The following is a 21784-nucleotide window of genomic DNA, read 5'->3' on the forward strand; positions in this document are numbered from 1 at the left end:
AAACCAGAAGCAGCCAGTTCCCTGTTGCCGCTGCCTCCCCGCTTAAAGGAGCAGTACAATCAAAAACGTAATTTACCCAATATTTCCACGATATGAGATCGAAATAACATTCTGAAATTGGGGAAATTATGAAAATGCACTTTTAGTTTAAGAGCTTTTGGAGAGAAAAAAACGCCTAGAATTTCAGTCTGTTCATGTGGGATGGAGTTTTGGTTCTTGCTATTCGGGATCCTTGGGACTTCCCTTCCCCAATGGTTAAGATTAGGGTTGGGTAAGGGTTATGGTTAAGGTATGGGTTAAGGTTAAGGTTAAGGTTAGGGTATGGATGTCCCAAGGATTCAGAATAGCACTGATCATGTTTTTTTTTTGCCTAGACCATGACATCACAATCTGATTATTCTGACCAATTGCCAGTCATCTGTTATTTGCATAATATGTATCCTCTTACTTTGAAGTGGTATGCGGGTATGCTCTAGTCTAGACAGTCTAGACAATCCTGGCCACCAATCAGGGCTGTGTATGTTAATATATTTACAACTGTATTTTACATTTTTGTTTGTTTAACATTTATTTAACTAGGCGAGTCAGTTAAGAACAAATTCTTATTTACAATGACATCCTAGGAACAGTGGGTTATCTGCCTTGTTCAGGGGCAGAACGACAGACTTTTACCTTGTCAGCTCGGGGATTCAATCTAGCAACCTTTCGGGTTACTGGCCCACCCCAAAACAACCACACGATCAGACTGAGCATTTCAACAGCAATTGAAATATATTTGGAGTTATTTTTCATTCAAATAAACACACACAGTGATTTATTAGACATACAGTGATGATTTAAAAAATCGAATAAAAAAAGACTGCATTGGGGCTTAATTAATATGAGCAACCCTGACTTGTCCATAGAAGACCAGCCCAACCAGCACAGCCTGAGGTGAGTGCCCATAATGGCTAACTGAGAAAGGATCATTTGTAGACACCACAAACTGTAAATGTATATTGGCCAACAGCGGAGCTATTCATGTGTCAGACTCTAGGAAAAAGTGTTCGAGAGAAAATGAGAAAAAAGACAGGAGAAATTATAGTTTTATAGAAGGACGACAGTAAATTAACCGTGCAGGTGATGGTTTTACGATGTGAAGATGCTCAACTGAAGTGTGTCACTCAAACAGCAAGGGCTGAAGTTCCAAGATTCTAAACATCCCTAAAATTACCCGTTTTTAAATCCCGGTTGGAAGAATCCTGGAATAAGGAAGGAATCAAATCAAAATCAAATCACATTTAATTAGTCGCATACAGATATTTGCAGATGTTGGCGCAGCGAAATGCTTGTGTTTCTAGCTCCAAGAGTGCAGTTATACCTAGCATTACGAAACAACACAAAAATCCCCCCCATTTTTTTTTTTAAGGACACCTCTTTTCTTGACATAGACTGACCAGGTGAATCTAGGTGAAAGCTAGGATTCCTTATTAATGTTAAATCCACTTCAATCAGTGTAGACGAAGGGAAGGAGATAGGTTAAAGAAAGATTGTTATGCCTTGGGGGGTGCAACACAATATTAGGAAGGTGTTCCTAATGTTTGGTATACTCAGTGTATATATACCTGCCAGTTTATTAGGAACTGGGTCGGACCCCCCTTTGTCTCCAGAAAAGCCTGAATTCTTTGGGGCATGGATTCGGGGCATGGATTCGGAAACGTTCCACAGGGATGATAGTCCATGCTGATGCAATGGTATCATGCAGTTGCTGCAGATTGGATGGCAGTGCACCACCACTACAAGCCTGTACTGTTGACACCAGGCAGGATGGGTTGTTCAATCAAAGAGTAACTGAATGCCTCAATGCCTGTCTGCCTGTTTTATATAAAAAGCCACAGCAACGTGACTCACCATCTGTAGGAGCAATCCATTTTCGTGAACAGGATGGTGTACCTAATAAACTACATGGCCCAAAGAATGTGGACACCTGCTTGTCGAACATCTCATTCCAAAATCATGGGCATTAATATGGAGTTATTCCCCCTTTTGCTGGTGTAACAGCCTCCACGCTTCTGGGAAGGCTTTCCACTAGATTTTGGAACATTGCTGAGGGGGACTTTCATTCAGCCACAAGAGCATTAGTGAGGTCGGGCACCGACATTTGTCGATTAGGCCTGGCTCGCAGTCGGCATTCCAATTCATCCCAAAGGTGTTCGATGGGGTTAAGGTCAGTGCTCCGTGCAGGCCAGTCAAGTTCTTCCACACCGAACTCGACAAATAATTTCTGTATGAACGTCGCTTTGTGCATGGGGTCATTGTCATGCTGAAACAGGAAAGGACATTCCCCAAACTGTTACCACAAAGTTGGAAGCACAGAATCGTCTAGAAAGTCATTGTATATTGTAATGTTAAGATTTCCCTTCACTGGAACTAAGGGGCCTAGCCTGAACCATGAAAAACAGCCCCAGACCATTATTCCTCCTCCACCAAAATGTATTTAACTAGGCAAGTCAGTTAAGAAAAAATTCCTATTTACAATGACGGCCTAGGAGTTAACTGCTTGTTCAGGGGCAGAACGACAGATTTTTACCTTGTCAGCTCAGGGATTTGATCTAGCAACCTTTCGGTTACTGGCCCAATGCGCCAGTAATGCGCTGGCCCAATGCGCTAATGTTGTTGCTCATAGATGTTTCCACTTCACAATAACAGCACTTACAGTTGACCAGGGAAGCTCTAGCAAGGCAGAAATTTGACGAACTGACTTGTTGGAAAGGTAATATCCTATGATGGTGCCTGGTTGAAAGTCACTGAGCTCTTTAGTACGGGCCATTCTACTGCCACTGTTTGTCTATGGAGATTGCATGGCTGTCTGCTCGATTTTATACACCTGTCAGCAACGTGTGTGGCTGAAATAGACAAATCCACTAATTTGAAGGCGGGTCCACATACTTTTGGCCATGTCGAGTTTATATACAGTTGAAGTCAGAAGTTTACATGCACTTAGGTTGGAGTCATTTAAACTCATTTTTCAACCACTCCACAAATTTCTTGATAACAAACTATAGTTTTGGCAAGTCGGTTAGGACATCTACCTTGTGCATGACACAAGTAATTTTTCCAACAATTGTTTACAGACAGATTATTTAACTTATCATTCACTGTATCACAATTCCAGTGGGTCAGAAGTTTACATACACTAAGTTGATTGTGCCTTTAAACAGCTTGGAAAATTCCAGAAAATTATGTCATGGCTTTAGAAGCTTCTGATAGGCGAATTGACATTAGTTGAGTCAATTGGAGGTGTACCTGTGGATGTATTTCAAGGCCTACCTTCAAACTGAGTGCCTCTCTGCTTGACAACATGGTAAAACCAAAAGAAATCAACCAAGACCTCAGGTCTCAAAATTGTCTGGTTCATCCTTGGGAGCAATTTCGAAACGCCTGAAGGTACCACATTCATCTGTACAAACAATAGAACGCAAGTATAAACACCATGGGACCACGCATACCGCTCAGGAAGGAGAGGCATTCTGTCTCCTAGAGATGAATGTACTTTGGTGCGAAAAGTGCAAATCAATCCCAGAAAAACAGCAAAGGACCTTGTGAAGATACTGGAGGAAACAGGAACAAAAGTATCTATAGCCACAGTAAAACGAGTCCTATATCGACATAACCTGAAAGGCCGCTCAGCAAGGAAGAAGCCACTGCTCCAAAACCGCCATAAAAAAGCCAGACTACGGTTTGCAACTGCACATGGGGACAAAGATCACACTTTTTGGAGAAATGTCCTCTGGTCTGATGAAACAAAAATAGAACTGTTTGGCCATAACAACCATCGTTATGTTTGGAGGAAAAGGGGGGAGGCTTGCAAGCCGAAGAACACCATCCCAACCGTGAAGCACGGGGGTGGCAGCATCATGTTGTGGGGGTGCTTTGCTGCAGGAATGACTGGTGCACTTCACAAAATAGATGGCATCATGAGGAGGAAAATTATGTGGATATATTGAAGCAACATCTCCAGACATCAGTCAGGAAGTTAAAGCTTGGTCGCAACTGAGTCTTCCAAATGGACAATGACCCCAAGCATACTTCCAAAGTTGTGGCAAAATGGCTTAAGGACAACAAAGTCAAGGTATTGGAGTGGCCATCACAAAGCCCTGACCTCAATCCTACAGAGAATTTGTGGGCAGAACTGAAAAAGCGTGTGTGAGCAAGGAGGCCTACAAACCTGACTCAGTTACACCAGCTCTGTCAGGAGGAATGGGCCAAAATTCACCCAACTTATTGTGGGAAGCTTGTGGAAGGCTACCCGAAACGTTTGACCCAAGTTAAGAAATGCAAAGGCAATGCTACCAAATACTAATTGAGTGTATGTTAACATCTGACCCACTGGGAATGTGATAAAAGAACTATTCTACTATTCTTCTGACATTTCACATTCTTAAAATAAAGTGGTGATCCTATTTGACCTAAGACAGGGAATTTTAACTAGGATTAAATGTCAGGAATTTTGAAAAACTGGGTTTAAATGTATTTGGCTAAGGTGTATGTAAACTTCCGACTTCAACTGTATATATATGTAATGGTGTGTATAGTCAGTATGGACAGTATATGAATAGAACCATTTTCTATAGCAGTAGTTACAGTAAGTCAGTTAAAGTTAAGTCAGGATCCAAGCTGTATCACAACAGGTCGTGACTGGGAGTCCCATAGGGCGGCGCTCAATTGGCCCAGCGTCGTCCGGGTTTGGCCGGTGTAGGCCGTCATTGTAAAATAAGAATTTGTTCTTAACTCACTTGCCTAGTTAAATAAAGGTTCAATATTTTTTTTCTTTTTAAAATAATTATATAGGATGAGCCATGACTAGAATACAGTACATACATTTGAAGTGGGTAAAACAGTATGTAAACATTATTAATGTGACCAGTGTTAAATGACTATGTGCATAGGGCAGCAGTCTCTAAGGTGAAGTGTCGAGTACTGGATGGTACCCAGCTAGTAACAATGACTAAGTTTCAAGGAAGGGTGTAGAAGGTTAATGTTAACTAGCTAACGCTGCCCATGAAAGGAAGTTAGGCTAGCGAGCAAGAATTTTAGCCAGGTAGCCTAGGACAACAAAAAATAAAAGTGTCTACTGTATGATAGTCATATACCATTCCGTCAACATGAAAGAGAGGAGGATGGCAGCTGCTCGACTCCTCTGACGTCAAAATTATAGAACGGTATCCCTTCTTTTTTTTCTTGAGCATGCTGTCTCTGACCAACGCTCTCGCTATCTCTCTCAAAACAATCTTCTTGACCCTAACCAGGGTCAAGACGGGTTACTCAACCGAGACTGCTTTCTCTGTGTCACAGAGGCACTCTGACTGCCAAAGCTGACTCTCTTTCCACTGTTCTCATTCTTCTAGATATATCCGCTGCCTTCGACACCGTGAACCATCAGATCCTCTTCTCCACCCTCTCAGGGCTGGGCATTCTCTTTGATTGCATCCTACCTGGCAGGCCGCTCCTACCGTGACGTGGAGAGGAATGTGTCTGCACCACGTACTCTTACTCTCTATAGACCAATCACCCGACTCCATCATTACTTCACATGGTCTCTCCTATCATTTCTATGTGGATGATACTCAACTACCTTTCTCCATCCCCCTTCTGACACCCAGGTGGCGACACACATCTCTGCGTGCCTGGCAGATATCTCAGCTTGGATGTCGGCCCATTACCTCAAGCTCATCCTCCTGGGAAAGCCCTGCCCGCTCCCAAGACCTCTACATCACGGTTGACAACTCCAAAGTGTCCCCTCCCAGAGTGTAAAGAACCTTGGTGTGACCCTGGACAACACCCGGTCATTTCCTACAAACATCAAAGCAGTGACTCACTCCTGCAGGTTCATGCTCTACAACATCCGTAGAGTATGACCCTATCTCACACAGGAACCGCCTCAGGTCCTAATCTAGGCCCTTGTCATCTCCCGTCTGGACTACTGCAACTCGCTGTTGGCTGGGCTACCCACTTGACCATCAAACTCCTGCAACTTATCCAGGAGGTTGCAGGCCACCTGTTGTTCAATTTCTCCCATGTCCTCCCACTCCTCCACACACTCCACTGGCTTCCAGTTGAAGCTTGCATTCCCTACAAGACCATGGTACTTGCCTACGGAGCAACAAGAGGAACTGCCCCTCCTTACTTTCAGGCTATGCTCAAACCCTACACCGAAACCCTCCCACTCCATTCTGCCACCTCTGGCCCTCCCACTTCTTTTTTAGATCCCCCCCCTTACTGGCTCTGACTTTGCTGATCACTACTTTATTGAGGAAAAATGTACTTACTATGACTGTCATATAGTCATATAGTTCAGTTAGCTTCTGTTTTTTTGGGTACAGGAACAATGGTGGACATCTTGAAGCAAGTGGGGACAGCAGACTGGGATAGGGAGAGATTGAATATGTCTGTAAATAGTCCAGCCAGCCGGAATGCACATGCTCTGAAGACATGGATTGGGAAACCGTCTGGGCAAGCAGCCTTGTGAGAGTTAACATGCTTGAACGACCACAGAGAATGAGAGCTCACAGTCCTTGTGAGCGTTGGTGGCCCACGTCAGCGGCTCTGTGTTTTTCTCAAAGCGGGTGAAGAGGGTGTTTAGCTTGTCAAGGAACGAGGCATTTGTGTCCGCAACGTGGCTGGCTTTCCCTTCATAATCTGTGATTGTCTGGAGTCCCTGCCACATACGTGACTCCACTTTGTCCCTGTACTGTAGTTTTGCCTCTTGTATTGCCTTACGGAGCTCATAGCTGGTCTGTTTGTATACTTCCATGTTCCCAGTCACCTTGCCGTGGGTAAATACAGTGGTTGGCATGAATGCTGCTATCTATTCATAGTTTTTGGTTTGAGTAAGTTATAATCGCCACAGTGGGAACAACATCCTCTATGCACTTCTTCATGAACTCAGTCACCATGTCAGTGTATACGTCAATGTTTTTCTCAGATGGATGGACGGAGTACACCGCTGGCTGAATTGAAGGGGACAATATATCCGGAGAGAGCCATGATTCCATAAAACAAAGTGTGTCACAGTCCCTGATGTCTCGCTGGAAGGAATGAATGGAACTGCCTTGGAGTTCAAACAAATTTCTGGTCGAAATGCTGGTGAGTGACCGCCGATCTAATATCCAAAAGTTATTTTCGGCTGTAGGTAATAATGCAAGAAACATTCTGAGCAAATAATGTAAGAAATAACACAAAAAAATAAACAATTTCATAATAAATAATGCAAAGTTGGCTAGGAGCTAGAAACAGGGTGGCCATGTCTGCCGACGCCATCCTGTGTGTGTAAACAGGAAATCCGGAATCCAACCAGGATTTCAGGAAACCTGGGAATTTTGGGAAAGTTACTGGAATTTTTCAACCCTAGTTGGAGTCAATTCATTTTCAATTCAGTCAATTCAGGAGGAAAACTGAAATTCCTATTCCATGTTTTTCTTATAGAGAATCATTGTGGAATATTGGAATTGGATTTTTAGTTTACTTCTTGAACTGCATTGAAAAGGAATGGATAATAACCAAATGCCTTTGTAGATATCCAAAAACGACAACCATTGTAACACGGTGTTCTGTTGAAATATGTGTTCTCAGTGTGTTCAGCATTCATCATGGCCAAACTATAAACAGTCTGTCCCTACAAAGAGGTCTTTGTCAGAGTTTGTCTGAGGATAAGAGTGTGCAGTTGGCAAAAGCAAAGCCCTTTCAGTGCCTATCCATCATTGTGTGTTCCAGGGGGCCGGGAACTAATCTGCCTTTTGTTTCCAGAGGGACAATAATAGCCCATGGACAGTCCTGCAATCAGTTAAACCTTTTAGTATTAGTTGATTAAAGAGTATCTTCAACCCTCCCATCAGAGAGTACTAGACTAAAAGATAGAAGGGGTGTGAGGACAGCTTCACTCCCCTACGTATCTATTTGGTGAAGCAAAAATGTGTAGATTTGGCTCTAAAATCCAGCATTTTGGATTTTAGATTGAATGTTTCATATGAATGTTTCAATGTCACCTTTTATTTGTGTAACGGCTTTCTTCCTGGGATGAAGGAGAGGACCAAAATGCAGCGCAGTTAGTGTTCAACATGTTTAATAAACAATAAACGATGAACATTAACAAACATTACAAAACAACAAACGTGAAAGCCGAGACAGTCCTATCTGGTGCAGAACATAAACACAGAGACAGGAAACAACCACCCACAATCCCCAACACAAAACAAGCCACCTATATATGATTCTCAATCAGGGACAACGATTGACAGCTGTCTCTGATTGAGAACCATATCAGGCTGAACATAGAAACAGACGAACTAGACACACAACATAGAATTCCCACCCAGCTCACGTCCTGACCAACACTAAACAAGCAAAACACATAAGAACTCTGGTCAGGACGTTACAATTTGAGGGTTTTTTCACACATATCTGTTTTACCATTTAAAGAAATGAAAGCACTTTATGTATCTAGTCCTCCCATTTGAAGGACTCATTTTTTCCATAACTATTTGGACAAATTCATGAAGTAGTATGGGTCCCATACTCCTAGTACGCAATGATTACATCAAGCGTATGGACTATATGATGCATTTGCAGTTTGTTTTGGTTGTGTTTCAAATTATGTTTTGCCCAGTAGTAACTGAATGGTGAATAATGTATTGTGTCATTTTGGAGTCACTTTTATTGTAAATAAGAGTAGATTCTTTTTCTGAACACTTCTACATTAATTATGGATAATCATGAATTAATCCTGAATAAGAGTGAGAAAGTTAGAGGAACAAAGATCATACCCCCCAAAAAAATGCTTTCCTCCCCCATGTTTTGGGGGTATGGTCTTTGTTCCTCTGTAACTTTCTCACTCATCATTATTCACGATTCATTCATGATTACACTACATGTAATCAGGTTAGCATTCACATTCATGTAAAAGTGTTCCGAAACATATTCTATTCTTATTTACAATAAAAATGACTCCAAAATACTTATGACACATTCAATTGGGAGGACAAAGTGCTTTCATTTCTAAACGGTAAAACAGATATGTATGAAAATACTCTCAAATAAAGGTGACATTCTGTACTGTCACCTCATAAAAAGCATTTTCTCTCAAATCCAAAACGTTCTCGCCTCATTGTCCAAATTGTCCCAATACAGTACATAGCGGGAGTGTACATATCTGCCTGCTTTTTTAGTGGTCCAACACCTGTTTAAAATGAGTGGCCTATGTGTTACAGGGTCTTCTACATGAGCATCACTGGAAACCAGTCATTTTGTGTACACAACTTTCCACGGAAACCCCTCAGGCAGTAGGGGGAGATGTTTGTTTTGGTGTGCCCTGTGCATACTGACCCTTTAACATCTCTAAAGACCAGTTATTTTCTCTGTAGGTTCCTGGAAACAGCCCTTAGCTGTGGTATATTGGCCACATACCACAAACCCTCAAGGTGCCTTATTGCTTTTATAAAACGGATTACCAACATAGTAAACCAATTAATTACATATTTTGATTTCAATATAGTCAATTCGGGATTAAACCTGACATTCCTATTCCACTGTTTTGTTATAGAGAAGCATTGTAGAAAATGTGGAATTAGATTTTCTGATTACTTCTTGAATTTACTAAATTAAAAAGGAATTGTCCCCAACGCTAATCCCTGATAATAATAACCCAATGCTTTTGAAGCATAGTGTACTGTGTGTGTACTGTGTGTGTGTGTGTGTGTGTGTGTGTGTGTGTGTGTGTGTGTGTGTGTGTGTGTGTGTGTGTGTGTGTGTGTGTGTGTGTGTGTGTGTGTGTGTGTGTGTGTGTGTGTGTGTGTGTGTGTGTGTGTGTGTGTGTGTGTGTGTGTGTGTGTGGATGTGTTTAACTATACTTGTGGGAACCAGAAGTCCCTACATCAATAGTAAACCGATTGTTTTTCATTTTTATCATAGAATGGAGCCATTTTTATTTAAAGGGGTAGTATTCATCACAGGTATGACAGTTGAGCTCCTTTGTGTTCATATTGAAAAGAAGCACATGCCAGAGGTAAAAAAAAAAAAAAAAGTTTTTCGTTCTGGAAAAAAGATTTTGAACATTGAAAACTATAACGTGACATGGAAAGTGTCACAGTCGTTCACGTGCCATATCACTCTCTTTTCCTCTTTCTTGCTGTCTTTTCCTCTTTCTTCCTTTCTTTTCCTATTTCTTCCTCTTCTTCAATCTTTTTCCCACTGTTGATTTCTCTCTCATCATGCCTCTGATTATGAAGATGTTTCAGCCTCCGAGCAGAAGCTAACAACTCTTCTCCTACAGCTTTTTGTCTTGTTACTTGTGATCAATTGTCATTCTGTGTTCATCTGTTTGTCTGCCTGCGCAAACAGCAGAGATCCGAACGTTGGCGTTGAAACAGTCAACCATCACCCACAGAAATAGCTCGTATGAGCCAAATAAGCAGATCTAGAAGCTGCATATGCAATTGTGTTTGTTATAGTGAATTTGTACAGCTTGTAACAAACAGGGATCACTATTAGACAAGAACATTGAAATGTCTGGCATGAAAATGAATGATTTGAACCTGTTCTGTTCTTCTCAGATGACATTCATCAGAACACTGGATGCATTCAGAGGGACAATTTCATTTCAAAAGGGTACAATCTGTGACAATGTAATACTTCTTCAAATGTAATGTGACAACCGAGTGAGCTATTATCAAACGAGCCGATTCGTTTCTGAAGAAAGAAAGCAATTGGATTGATGACATTTTCTTTAACAAAGGCTTCAATAAAAAATTATATTATTGAAAATTGGCACAATGTTGGTTGGCGGATGCCATTTTATTTCTATTGGTGTGTCTAAGGGGCTGAAGGTGGACTGTACTATCCCCTTGTCTGTGTACCAATAGACCAAAAGAAATTAACGAGAAATCACATTCACACAATGTGGTCAGAAATGACAGATGCTGTTTCTTGAACAAAGTCTACACAGGTATTGTAGGTTCACTCTGTCTCAAGCCCTGTGTCGGAACACTTAGCCCCATATATGGCTCCACTTGAGTGGTCCGCCACTGAGTTTCCTTAAAAGAGTGTGTACATGCACTGGGTTTTGTAAAGGTCAAGTGTGTTTCATGGGGTAGTATAGGAGGAAAGGTAACAACATGACGACCACATTACAAGTCTCCTGTAGATCTGGAGGAAGAAAGGGGAAGTGGGCAGTGGTAAGAAAGGGGAAGTGGGCAGTGGTAACAGGGGGCCCAGATTGTCAAACAAGGCTGACAGAGGAGAGTGCAAAAGCTGCGGTTTTTAACACACACACACACACACACACACACACAAAGATAAAGGGGAAATCTAAATGATTTGGTTTATTCAAGGTCATGTGATGAAAGCAGACTCTCTGGTCAGGCTTTAGGAGGAAACACAAGAGGATTTACTTGGATATTCCAGACATCGAGGACATTCACACAGCTTTCATTTTCATGCCTGTACTTCTGCCCCAAACATAGTGTCATATTTATAGCCATAAACCATGCCAGTTTTAAAATATTCTTGTTTCACATCAGCAAAACTAGACCGATTTCTATATTACCCACCCTTGTGCTATAATGTTGCTAAAATTAGTAGTTAGGAACTTAACCACACTTAAGTTGCCATTCCTTTAACCAGTATAATTGACTTAAATGCCATTTTAGGAGCCAAAGATATCCTGAAATAAGTGTTTCATTCCACTGAAATTATTGAAATCCTCACAGCATCTAAGTAAAAATATAATATATGCCACTTAGCAGACGCTTTTATCCAAAAGCAACCATACATTTTACGTATGGGTGGGTCGAACATACTACCCTGGTGTTACAAGCACCATGCTCTACCAACTGAGCTACAAAGGACCATTGAAACTCTTCCCTTTTCTGTGGTGAAACTTTCTGTTAAGGAGTCAATCTGCGATTGCAAGTCCATATTTTTTTTTATATTAATGTTACAGTATATAACAGGGACTCTTGAAGAATATAACTTAGGAATGCTTCATGAACTTAGTCCAACTGTCATACCCCATCAGAACCTAAAATAGAAGCTGTTTTACTCCAATGTTTATAAGCAATTGTAAACAAACACTGTATAGCCTCAAAACATGGTTAAAACTATACATTTCATCTCATGGATGGTCAGTCCTTGCATCCATAGCTCCATGAATTTGAGCGAGGTTACATTTCCACTCATATGTTCACCAAATCAGTGGTGGGGTGGCCGCTTTGTTATTGTTTGAACTAAAAAAGGCCACTTTAAGTGAAACGCCAGATAGTCTTTTGACTCTAATGTGACTCTGGTTCACATTTGGAACTGGAGTTCCAAGTCTAGGAAAAAACATATGGAGCTGTTGCTTATCTCTTGTAGATACAGTACTTGTAGATTATGGCAGAATAGGAAGATATGAGGATAACGGCATGTGAGTAACCAGGACATCATGTTCCTGCTTTCAAATAGTGAAGCACAGCGAAGGAAAACGTTGCTGTTCCATCACGCCACATCAGCAGGAGAGAAATTGTCATATCTACATTTTTCCTTGGTCTGTTTAATGGGACACTTCACCACTTTTTAACCTCATTACCTCCAGCACCAAACCAGTGGCTACCTATTTATATACAGTCTAGTTCAAGCTTTATTTGTCACTGCACAAGTACAGTGAAATGTTTAACTTGCAAGTCCTACCCAACAATGCAGTATTCAATATCTAAAAAGTATAACTAATAAGAAAAAATAAATAAGAAAACACGAGTAATAAGAAATAAGAAAGGAAGCTACAGTATATACAGGGTCAGTACCAGCAGCAAATGTACAATGTGCAGGGATACTGGAGTATTGAGGTAGATATGTAGGCATAGATTAGGAGAAAGTGAATGGTTGCAGGATAAATAATAATAGTAATAACAATAATAATACTAGTAAATAGTATGGCAGCAGCATAAGTGGTGGGTGGGTGTGTGCATGGTGGTGAGTGTGTGTGTGTGTGTGTGTTAAATCAAATCAAATGTTATTTACCACATACACGTGTTTAGCAGATGTTATTGCAGGTGTAGCAAAATGCTTGTGTTTCTAGCTCCAACAGTGCAGTAATATCTAACAAGTAATATCAAACAATTTCACAACAATACACGCAATACACACAAATCTAAAGTAAAGGAATGGGATTAAGAATATATAAATATTTGGACAAGCAATGTCGGAGAGGCATAGACTAAGATACAGTAGAATGTTATAGAATACAGTATATACATATGAGATGAGTAATGCAAAATATGTAAACATTATTAAAGTGACTAGTGTTCCATTATTAAAATGGCCAGTGATTTCAAGTCTACGTATATAGGGCAGTAGCCTCTAATGTGCTAGTGATGTCTATTTAACAGTCTGATGGCCTTGAGATAGAAGCTAGTGTGTGTGTGTGTGTGTGTGTGTGTGTGTGTGTGTGTGTGTGTGTGTGTGTGTGTGTGTGTGTGTGTGTGTGTGTGTGTGTGTGTGTGCGCGCAATAGTCTCAGTGTCAATGAACAGCAGCATAGTGGTAGTGATAAATCTAATCAATAATAATTTTAGCAGCAGAGTAGGTGTGAGGCGGAGCAGTAGTTGTTCGCCATTCAACAGTCTTATGGCCAGGGGATAGAAGCTGTTTAGGAGTCTGTTGATCTGAGCCTTGATGCACCGGTACCACCTGCCGGCATAGAGAACAGTCCATGTCTCGGTGGCTGGAGTCCAATTTTTGGGGCTTTTCTCAGACACTGCCTGGCGTGTTCATCCTGGATGGCTGGGAGCTCACACCCAGTGATGTGCTGCGCCGTCCGCACCACCCTCTGTAGGGTCTTCCAGTCGAAAGTGGTGCAGTTGCCATAACAGACAGTGATGCAACCAGTCAGGATGCTCTCGATGGTGCAGCTGTAAAAGTTCTGAAGGATGAGGGGCCATGCCAATTCGTTTCAGCCTCCTGAGGGAGAAGATGCACTGCCGTGCCTTCTTCACTACTGTGCTGGTTGAGAGGACCGTGTGGACACTGAGGAACTTGAAGATCTTGACCCTCTCCACTGCAGCCCTGTCTATGTGGATAGGGGTTTGCACTCACCCCTGTTTCCTGTAGACCATGATCAACTCCTTGGTATTGCTGATGTTGAGGGAGAGGTTGTTGTCTTGGCACCACACTGCCAGGTCTCTGACCTCCTCCCTGTAGGCTCATCGCCGTTGGTGATCAGGCCTACCACTGTTGTGTCGTCAGCAAACTTGATGATGGAGTTGGCGTCGTGCGTGGCCACACAGTCGTGGAAGTACAGGGAGTACAGGGATGGGCAGAGTACACACCCCTGGGGGGCTCCCGTGTTGGCGGATGTGTTGTTGCATACTCTTACCACCTGGGGCAGTCAGGAAGTCCAGAATCCAATTACAAAGGGAGGTGTTCAGTCCCAGGGTCCCAAGCTTGGTAACGAGCTTGATTACCAATAACGACGAGACGGCCTACAGGGAGGAGGTGAGGGCCCTCGGAGTGTGGTGTCAGGAAAATAACCTCACACTCAACGTTAACAAAACAAAGGAGATGATCGTGTACTTCAGGAAACAGCAGAGGGAGCACCCCCTTATCCACATCGACGGGACAGTAGTGGAGAGGGTAGAAAGTTTAAGTTCCTCGGCTTACACATCACGGACAAACTGAAATGGTCCAACCACACAGACAGCGTGGTGAAGAAGGCGCAACAGCGCCTCTTCAACCTCAGGAGGCTGAAGAAATTCGGCTTGTCACCAAAAACAACTTTTACAGATGCACAATCGAGAGCATCCTGTCGGGCTGTATCACCGCCTGGTACGGCAACTGCTCCGCCCATAACTGTAAGGCTCTCCAGAGGGTAGTGAGGTCTGCACAACACGTCACCGGGGGCAAACTACCTGCACTCCAGGACACCTACACCACCCGATGTCACAGGAAGGCCAAAAAGATCATCAAGGACAACAACCACCCGAGCCACTGCCTGTTCACCCCGCTATCATCCAGAAGGCAAGGTCAGTACAGGTGCATCAAAGCAGGGACCGAGAGACTGAAAAACAGCTTCTATCTCAAGGCCATCAGACTGTTAAACAGCCATCACTAACATTGAGTGGCTGCTGCCAACATACTGACTCGACTCCAGCCACTGGAAAAATTGATGTAATAAATGTATCACTTGCCACTTTAAACAATGCCACTTCATATAATGTTTACATACCCTACGTTACTCATCTCATATGTATATGCTGTACTCTATACCATCTACTGCATGTTGCCATCTTGATGTAATGTTTCACTAGCCACTTTAAATAATGCCACTTTATATAATGTTTACATACCCTACATTACTCATCTCATATGTATATACTGTACTCTATACCATCCACTGCATCTTGCCTATGCCGTTCTATACCATTACTCATTCATATATTTTTTTATGTACATATTCTTATTCATTCCTTTACACGTGTGTGTTTAAGGAAATTGTTGTGGAATTGTTAGGTTAGATTACTCGTTGGATATTACTGCATTGTCGGAACTAGAAGCACAAGCATTTCGCTACACTTGCATTAGCATCTGCTAACCATGTGTATGTGACAAATAACATTTGATTTGATTTGATTTGAAATCGACATCATTTTACCTCATGGCAAATGTCTGAAATTGCATTGGAATTCCAAGGAGATATATATTGGGAAACATAATGCCAACAACATTATACTGTAGTATGATTGAAAGATAAGGTTTTAATGAAGGCTCTATCACGCTATAATACCCGAGCTCTGTAGTACACTGTCGTAATGTCCAGTCATGAGTGTTACAACTATTTGATTGCTGAGGGGGACTGGCTGTCCTACACTTGATCCATCATATAATGCCATGGTGTGTGGATGGTCTTATTTTGTCAGACATGTCAGCTTGAAGCCTGTCTTCTAACTGCTTGGACAACCATTTGCATGACTGACACAGCCTTTGAGTTAATCAAAGGTGCCTTGGGGCAGGATGTAATACACAGTAATACATAAGTAGAGAAGCACTATTAATGTAGTCAGCTGTTTGACATGAGATGGAGCCTGGGTATCCTAGTCTCATTTAAGATCAGCTAAAATAGGAAGGGACCCAGTGCAGAGCCTTGGGGGATTCCCAGCTAAAATAGTGAGGGACTTCGTATAGAGCTTTGTACTATTCCCACAGCAATATTCACACCATTAGAAACAACCTGTGCCTATTATTTTATTGAAGCAGTTATGCAATCAACTGGCGACACATCTCCTTCGTCTTTTCTCTTTCCTATTTCCATCCTCTTGCACCAAATGCTTCCTTGTTATCTTCATTATTTTACACAGGATGCAGGTCCGGTCCATGGAAGCGGGGCTAGCCGGTGTTACGTGATTGGCACTTGAATTTGCATGCGTTCACTGAATAAATAGGAACAGAGAGAGTGGATTGTTAGCTTGGGATTGGTCGAGCCGTTGATTCAGTATAATGGCCTCTCTGTTTGTGTCTCCAGTGGGGTATATAGACGACACATTGTGAGTCTGGCCCGGTTTGGATACACACTGTATTCTCTCCCTCTCCCCTTTTCAAATGCTCATGCAACACACAAAAGAGTGAAAGAAAGTGCCTTTTCATGGATCGGGTGGAGGGAGGGGGGGTTGGTGGGACCATGCACAGGAACTTGGTGGAAGACGAGTTAGTCAGCCGGCTGCAACTGGCTTTTGCACGCCCCATCGAGCGATTCTCCAGCACCAAACGATGTGAATCCTGGGCATTTTACCAGCTCCATCAGGGCGCATGGAAGGATGGAAATGGACCGGATGACGGGCCAGTGTTTGATGGCTGTTTGCTATTGTGTAATCAACATTGGTTTACATGCAGGGAGGACCTTTTTAAAGTGTGCCAGGGAGCCTCAATGTATGTCCCAAATGGCACTCTATTCACTCCATAGTGCACTACTTTTGACCATATGGGTCCTTTATACTGCAAAATAACGTTTTTATTATGGTTTATCGTTGATGAACAATTCAATATAAACAACAACAAAAAAATATAATGTGTAACTATTTGTCATTATAAAGTGTTTTTCATGGTCGCAAAGGTGAAGCACACAAAAGTCACCGCAATTCAAAAATGATCCAGACACTGGTGAGGGCAGAGTCATCATTGACTATTCTATAGGCCTTGATGGAAAGCAATCAAAAGGCAGTAGAATACAGTAAGAACACCGAAAGTAGGTCAAAATGAATGACAGATAATAACAGAGGAACAAAGACTTACTTTGGATCTGCTTGCGTAATACAATTTGTTGCGCAAATCTCCCATTGACGACGAACAAGCAGGCTGACGTATCTCAAAATTCCAACTCGAGTAGAAACGTGCAAACCAAAGCTATTCTAGTTCAGTCTCAAATTCAATTGTCTCTTAAATGCAGTGAGCAAAGCTGGTTGAAATGACATTACAACCAGTTGTATAACCAGTTGTAATATGGTTATAATAATGTAATTTCAACTGTTCTGCCCACTGGAATTATTCTAACAAACATGAGGAGGTTTAAACATTCTAGTATTTCCCTTTTTATGGAGAATAATTGAGTTTGTGTTACATTATGTTATGAGAAAGAGGATACAGTTCATATTCTTCATTCTCTATTACAACAACTTGGATATAAGATTTTATTCCACTGAATTCCAAGCCATCATTTCCTGAAGTTGGCTGAGTTTTCGCACCAAAGTACGTTCATCTCTAGGAGACAGAAATGTAACGGCCACAAATTGACACTGTCTGCATCCCAAATGGCACACTATTTCCCAGTAGTGCACTTCTTTTGACCAGGACCCTATTGACCCTGGTCAAACATATTACACTACATAGGGAATAGTGCCATTTGGGACACAAAACCCTGTGATGTCGACGGTCAGGTCATTGCCAACATAAGACAGACGGAAGGTAAAGTTCACTTCCATGTAAACAAATTGTGTGTGTGTGTGTGTGTGTGTGTGTGTGTGTGTGTGTGTGTGTGTGTGTGTGTGTGTGTGTGTGTGTGTGTGTGTGTGTGTGTGTGTGTGTGTGTGTGTGTGTGTGTGCGTGTGTGTGTGCGTGTGTGTGTGCGTGTGTGTGTGCTTGTGCGTGTGTGCTTGTGCGTGTGTGTGTCACATAACAGAAGGAGCAAACCGAAAAAATGTCTGATAAACAAGTGTTCCTCACAATAAAATGGCAGCTTTTAACAAAGATTGTTTTTAAAAATTAAAAAAAAGTTTTTGGTAATAATCATTGTTTTATTATTAGTAATTTTTCAGATGTTAAATTAATTACTAAAATGTCATCAAAGAAGAGGACAAAACAGAGAAAACCCAGCCAACTTTACATTTCTATTGTGGTAAGATGTGGTAAATTCTCACTTCTCAAACCATCCACAACATCGCTAACCATCCACTGTAGAGTTCTAACAATACATTTTTGTAAGTCATTTAATGCTTGTACCCCTAATTGCACCGAATACTTATGTTAATCCTACAGCTATTGTATGCAGTAATCATGAGCCTATGAACCAGAGTTCCAGAGCCCTAGTAGGAAGACCACTTTGTGCAGCTCACCCTGCATTATCAGCTCCAATGTAAATAACATGAGTAAGTCTACTTCCGATAAGCTTCCCAGTAAAGGATTAAAAACAATCAAGCATCCCAGAAAAGTGCTAAAAATAGCCCATATGAACATACGTAGCCTAAGAAACAAGGACCTTGACGGCTGTTACCAACCCTTTGCAATCTTCTGGAAAAAATGGTGTTTGACCAGATACAATGCTATTTCACAGTAAACAAACTGACAACAGACTTTCAGCACGCTTATAAGGAAGGACACTTAACAAGCACAGCACTTACCAAACGACTGATGATTGGCTGAGAGAAATTGATGATCAAATGATTGTGGGGGCTGTCTTGTTAGACTTCAGTGCAGCTTTTGACGTTATCAATCATAGTCTGCTGCTGCAAAAACATATGTGTTATGGCTTTACACCCTCTGCTATAATGTGGATAAAGAGTTACTTGTCTAACAGAACACAGAGGGTGTTATTTAATGGAACCCTCTCAAACATAATCCAGGTAGAATCAGGAATTCCCCCGAGTAGCTGTTAAGGCCACTTGCTTTTTTAAATTTTTACTCACGACATGCCACTGGCTTTGAGTAAGGCCAGTGTGTCTATGTATGCGGATGACTCGACACTATACACATCAGCTACTACAGTGACTGAAATGACTGCAACACTTAACAAAGAGCTGCAGTTAGTTTCAGAGTGGGTGGCAAGGAATAAGTTAGCCCTAAATATTTCTAAAACTAAAAGCATTGTATTTGGGACAAAACATTCACTTAACCCTAAACCTCAACTCAATCTTGTAATAAATTATGTGGAATTTGAGTTGAGATGACTAAACTGCTTGGATTAACCCTTGATTGTAAACTGTCATGTTCAAAACATATTGTTACAGTAGTAGCTAAGACGGGGAGAAGTCTGTCCATAATAAAGCGATGCTCTGCCTTCCTAACAACACTATCAACAAGGCAGGTCTTACAGGCCTTAGTTTTGTCTCACTTGGACTACTGTTCAGTCGTGTGGTCAGGTGCCACAAAGAGGGACTTAGAAAAATTACAATTGGCTCAGAACAGGGCAGCACGGCTGGCCCTTGGATGTACACAGAGAGCAAATATTAATAATTTGCATGTCAATCTCTCCTGGCTCAAAGTGGAGGAGAGATTGACTTCATCACTACTCATATTTATGAGAGGTATTGGCATGTTGAATGCACGAGCTGTCTGTCTAAACTACTGGCACACAGCTCGGACACCCATGCATACCCCACAAGTGTAACGTCTGCTTCCAACTCACACCCTCAAACACCAAGATCCCCTGAACGCAGCTCACTCTCCAGATCCCAATCACCTGAATTCTAATCACCTGTTTACACACCTGTATGTCATTATCACACATTATTTAGTTCAGTTCTTTGCACCCCATCACTGTGAGGTATTGTTTGGTTTGTGACACACGCCTTTCAGAGCGCTGGTTTTCCCGTGATTTACTCCTTCTGTGTATGATAGTTGTGCCTGCCTCACTAACGACACCTTTTTGCCTATTCCCTGTCTGTACTTTAGCCTATCGGATTTCCTGTTATCTACCTATTGCCTGATCTTCCGGACTACGTTACTAGCCTTTTCCCTGCCTGTACTGTTGCCCTTTTGGACCCCTGTGTATGACCTGCCTGCCCCTGGACCCAGCTACCTGCCTCCTCCTGTGGTCCTTTGCAATAAACACCTGTTGTGCCCTGCGCTTGAAACCAGCTCTCTGTCTCCCCTCGTGTTCATTACAACAAGACATGCCACAAGAAGTCTCTTCACAGTCCCCAAGTCCAGAACAGACTATGGGAGGCGCACAGTACTACATTGAGCCATGACTACATGGAACTCTATTCCACATCAAGTAACTGATACAAGCAGTAAAATTATATTTAAAAAATAGATTTAAAAAAACATCTTATGGAACAGCAGGGACTGTGAAGCAAAACAAACATAGGCACAGACACAGACACACACACACACACACACACACACACATGGATTTAGTACTGTAGATATGTTGTAGTGGTGGAGTAGGGGCCTGAGGGCACACAATATGTTGTGAAATCTGTGAATGTATTGTAATGTTTTTGAAATTATATAAACAGCCTTAATTTCGCTGGACCCCAGGAAGAGTAGCTGCTGCCTTGGCAACAGCTAATGGGGACCCATAATAAATACAAATACAAATGCAAAACCATCCACTGTGTGTGTGTGTGTGTGTGTGTGTGTGTGTGTGTGTGTGTGTGTGTGTGTGTGTGTGTGTGTGTGTGTGTGTGTGTGTGTGTGTGTGTGTGTGTGTGTGTGTGTGTGTGTGTGTGTGTGTGTGTGTGTGTGTGCGTGTGTGGTTGGCTTTAACTTGGATTAAAACGAGAACAAATAAAGGAAGCCCAGACAATTCAGGCACAGCTGTAACACACACAGCTGTGCCAAGCTGCTACAGATTGGTGAGGCAAGAGACAATCACTTCAAATAGCCCTACAGTAGTTCAGCAGTAAGGTACTATACATTATTTATAATGAGGGATAACTGGAGATAATCTGACCCCTCTGAAATGAAAATGGCGGGACCTCGCTTCAGTAAAATATACAGTACCAGTCAAAAGTTTGGACACATCTACATTGTAGAATAATGGTGAAGACATCAAAACTATGAAATAAAACATATTGAATCATGTAGTAACCAAAAAAGAGTTAAACAAATCAAAATACATTTTATATTTGAGATTCTTCAAAGTAGCATTCTCTCATCCAGCTTCATGAGGTAGTCACCTGGACTGCATTTCAATTAACAGGTGTGCCTTGATAAAAGTTAATTTATGTATTTTATTTCCTTCTTAATGTGTTTGAGCCAATCAGTTGTGTTGTGACAGGGTAGGGGTGGTATACAGAAAATAGCCCTATTTGGTAAAAGACCAAGTCCATATTATGGCAAGAACAGCTCAAATGAGCAAAGAGAAATGACAGTCCATCATTAACGTTACTTTAAAGCAAATGTCAAGAACTTCTAAAGTTTCTTCAAGTGCAGTCGCAAAAACCATCAAGCGCTATGATGAAACTGGCTCTCACGAGAACCGCCACAGGAAAGGAAGACCCAGAGTTACCTCTGCTGCAGAGGATAAGCCCAAATAAATGCTTCACAAAGTTCATGTAACAGACACA

The sequence above is a fragment of the Salvelinus namaycush genome, chromosome 8 (genome assembly GCF_016432855.1).
Source record: "Salvelinus namaycush isolate Seneca chromosome 8, SaNama_1.0, whole genome shotgun sequence".
In the NCBI taxonomy this organism is placed as follows: domain Eukaryota; kingdom Metazoa; phylum Chordata; class Actinopteri; order Salmoniformes; family Salmonidae; genus Salvelinus; species Salvelinus namaycush.